The sequence below is a fragment of the Lates calcarifer genome, unplaced genomic scaffold (genome assembly GCF_001640805.2).
Source record: "Lates calcarifer isolate ASB-BC8 unplaced genomic scaffold, TLL_Latcal_v3 _unitig_5323_quiver_1392, whole genome shotgun sequence".
NCBI classification, from domain to species: Eukaryota; Metazoa; Chordata; class Actinopteri; family Centropomidae; genus Lates; species Lates calcarifer.
The window spans coordinates 1-4,346 of NW_026117453.1; the positions used below are offsets into that span (position 1 = coordinate 1).

The following is a 4,346-nucleotide window of genomic DNA, read 5'->3' on the forward strand; positions in this document are numbered from 1 at the left end:
GCCTTTAATATATCTGGCACTACACTGCACTCTCCTCAAGCTGCCGAGAAGTTTGAAACCTCCATTTGTAGGACTGGTGATCAGCTGGATGAGGTCAGAGCAGAACTTCTAAATGCTGAAATCATCATCATTGATGAAGTGTCTCTGGTGTCAAAGCTCCTCTTTGCCTACGGGGATGCGAGACTCAAACAGATCAAAGGCAGTCAGAAACCCTTTGGAGGAATGTCAGTAGTTGCAGTTGGAGACTTTTATCAGCTCCCACCAGTGCGACAGTCTAAACCTCTGTGTGTGTACGACCCATCACAGACTGACCTGTGCAGGAACACTTTCAGATGATCACTCTGACTGAGATTATGCGTCAGAAAGATGATGTTGCCTTTGCAGAGTTGAACAGGATCCGTGTGAAGGAAAAGTCTGATGAGCTGTCTGTCGCAGACAGAGCTTTGCTGTCACAAGCTGTCACTGAACCACAACTTTGTCCAACTGATGTCCTGCACATTTTTGCTACTAATAGACAAGTAGATGCACACAACTCTGCAACACTGGCTCAGCTTCACTGTCACATCACTACAATTGATGCTGATGACTATAAAAAGGAGCCACGATCTGGCAGAATGATGCAGCAAGACAAACCAGTGAAAGGAAGCAGAAATGAGTTACCAGACACACTGCAAGTTGCTGAAGGTGCTCGTGTTATGCTCACTAGAAACCTTGATGTGTCTCAAGGATTAGTCAATGGTTCATTTGCTACTTTAGTCAGAGTGGTAACCTTTCAACAACATGGATCTTCACGTGTCACTAAGCTTGGACTAAAGATGGATGATGAAACAGCTGGAAGGAACAGCAGTAACAGAGCATCAGGAGTACATGATAACCTTGTGTACATAGAGAGAGCAGAGGAGAAGCTGAAACAGAAAGGAGTGGTTCACAGACAGTTTCCCATTAAACTGGCCTTTGCATGTACAATTCATAAGGTTCAAGGTATGACCAGAACATCAGCTGTCGTCTCACTGAAGCACATTTTTAAACCCGGCATGGCTTATGTTGCAATCAGTCGAGTGACCTCTCTCAGTGGACTGCACCTACTGGACATGGATGAGAGTAAAATCTACGCCAACACAGAAATCACTGCAGCACTGGAGAACATGAGACAAGTCAGTTTGGACAACATGATGCCTCTTCTTCATATCACACAAACACTGAGCAGGCCTGACACTCTGACCATTGTTCACCACAATACAGAAGGGTTGCCGTCTCATGTTAATGACACAAAGAGCCATCATGAACTGTGTCTAGCAGATGTGTTGTGTCTCACAGAAACTCACCTACAGGGTTCCTTTGTTGCTGAGTCTCCACCTACAAGGTTACAACATGTTCAAACGCAACACACACCTGTCCTATACAAAGTTCCCACAGATGGCCAGCAGAAGTGGTGGTGGAGTTGCTGTTTATGTCAAAGACAACATTCAGGTTCGTGAGAAACAGTATGTTCATAATGTAACTGACCTTGAGTTTGTGGCTTTGAAGGTTGAAGCTCCCATGAGTGCACTGATTGCAGCTGTGTACAGACCTCCAGACTACTGTATGAGATCATTCCTGTCTAACCTGAGCAGCCTGTTGGACTCACTGGAGATCCTGGATTGTCATCCCATCATTGTCTGTGGTGACTTTAACGAGAATCTTTTATCCGGAGCAAGCAAACCGATACTGGAGCTGTTTGAGTCTAGAGGATACACACAACTCATCACTGCTGCAACCACAGAGAAGAACACACTGCTGGACCTGATCTTCATCTCACAACCACAGAGATGTCTCCATTCTGGTGCGATGAAAACCTATTACAGCTATCACGACCCTGTGTACTGTGTACTGTCAGCTGAGTCTGAAAGGTGGAAAAATGCAAATGATTTGAATCTAAAATCCACATTTTCAGTGCAGAGATCTGAGAAAGTAGTTTATGAGAACTTTGTGTGAAATTGTGAGAAAAGTAGAGCAAACCAGCGAACAGTGTATTTGATAAAATCTAAAAGAGTATATCATTATTACTGTGTCTACTGATGAGTGATTAAGAGAGACAGCCACAGCAGTTTAATATGATCTAAATTCGGGGGTCCTCTATAGAGCCGGACCACAGGCTGTTCCAGCCTCACTGAGGCTGTGAGGGAGGGAGGGAGGACCAGAGGACCCCTATAAAATAACAAACTGCAAGGCTTCTTTGTTGCTTGAGGAATATAACAATGTTTGACAAAGTGCTTATCATTTTTATCCCTCAACCATAACACTGTCTTTGTATGTCACCTGGTAAAATATAGTCACAGTGATGTATTCTGTTCAGGTTCCTCCAGTGAGTAAGGTAAGGTAAATTCAGTGAGAGTCATGTTGTAGTTTTTAAGTAACATTGTTGTTGAACTAATGTAACTGTCCATGTAAAGGAAACCTAATTTTACTGTTTAACAACTTATTGGTAGATTTCATGTCATAGGTAACATTGGTTTGGTAATCAGAACTGTTAAGAGTATTGGATAATGTTATAGGTCATATAGTCTTTCCGGTTAGTCAGTGAGTTGTATATGTATATGTTGTATATGTCAGTGAGTTGTGCTTCCCTTGTGTTTTGGCCTGTGTATTTATTAGGGTGGGTTTTGGGTCTGGGTTGGTAAATACACAGGCCAAAACTTTCAGTAGCTGTATAGAACTGCTGTAAAGCTGAGCAGCTGTACAACCATACAACTGCTTAAAAACACAGCAGTTCTATACAACTACTGAAACATGTACATGTATATATACAGCATTACAGTGTATATATACATGTACATGTTTCTGTGTACAAAGCTGTACTGCACTGTAGCAGTACAGCTTTGTACACAGCTGTCAACACTGGGAATACATCAGAAAGTGTGTGTTCTCAATGTAACACACACTTTCTGATACCTACCAGCTGATACCCCACATTTCCATCCACCCAATGTCCCAGTGCCCTCTGTCATCCTGCTGCCACTGACCACACACCACAACACCATCTTAACTGTCAGTCTGAGGTGGACCCATCAGTACTGGACCACACAGAGACCCTGTTCCTCCTCAGTGCTCAGGCTTCCTCACAACAGAGCAGAAGGTATGGTTGGTTTTTGTCATATAACAGGACTTTTTGATGTTTGTTCATTCATCTGTTCATATTACAGTAATACTGTTGCTCTTGACTTTTATGTCACAGTTAGGAGTTTAATAAAGTTATGTACATGAACTTCTTCCTTCAGGTCTTCCTTCACTGTGATTCTCCACTTCACAGTAGAGACCACTGCACAGCTCCACAAGCTAGTGAACTATGTGAGATGGCACTGTGTGCTTCCTCTCTGCAACATCAAGCTCCTCCTCCAACACGTGTTAAAGGTAGCAGTTTTATTCTCCTACTCCTGCCATACCAAATCTCCTGATGATCAAAACAACAGAAACACTATTGGTGCATGCAGTTTGCATTTACAACTAAAGAAATGTCAGAGAGAAAGTTTCCCACTGTTTTTCTCTTTAAGGTCTCTGCACCTCTGTGTCCTCCATGTTCACTGACACTGACCAGATGACTGAAAGCAGAAGCTCTACAGCCACTGGAAAGGTCAAAGGTCAGTCCATCTTCATGCTGACACTGTGCTCTGTTGACAGTTTTGGTTTGTGCCAACAACTGACTGAAGAGCATCATGACAGAACAAACTGTGAACCCTGGACAGAATGACTGTGTCTCTGAAAACAGCTCTGCAGTTTAAAGGATCTTTTGGACTGTTGACCTCTACCCAACTGAGATATGTTTATTCTGCATCTCATAAGAATTTATTCCTTTCCTTTTCATTTCCTTTCCTCCCACCCCCCCAACTGCCCACCTGTCTCTTCATCAATAGATAAAGAGAACAGATAGAGAGGGAAAACAGGTCAATTAGTTCAGGTGCCACAGGCACGTCAACTAATTAACCTGGAGGAGAGGCCAGATTTTAGTCATCTTAATCATTAGTGTGGGGTGTCAGCTGCTATGTATGTTAAAGGTTTCTCACATTTGTGCACTTAGCCTTGATCTAATCTAAAGCTCTGGGTACAGACATGAGTCCTACACTGTTTAGAACTCCAGTGGTAAAATGTGTGTGAAACTGAAGCTCAGGGTTTTCACATGGGCCTTGTCTAATGACGTGATTGTTCCCATGTTACTCCTCTCACCTGAAGTCACACAGGTGAATTACATTTTGAAAAACACATTCAAATGTTGGATAACATACACCTGAACTGATCATGTTGATATGATATGACAGTGGAGTTCTGCTGGAGTTGCTGAGTCATGAACTACTGAGCACATTAGATCAAGT

General features: G+C 42.8%; 1 long non-coding RNA gene across 1 annotated transcript; it reads left to right on the top strand.

Annotated features, from left to right (window-relative positions):
- Nucleotides 1-3,055: 3,055 nt before the first annotated feature.
- Nucleotides 3,056-3,739, top strand: LOC127140882 (uncharacterized). The gene is made up of 3 exons (XR_007811384.1): nucleotides 3,056-3,115; nucleotides 3,258-3,390; nucleotides 3,531-3,739. It is a non-coding gene; the product is annotated as an uncharacterized LOC127140882 (long non-coding RNA).
- The last annotated feature ends 607 nt before the right edge of the window (nucleotides 3,740-4,346 follow it).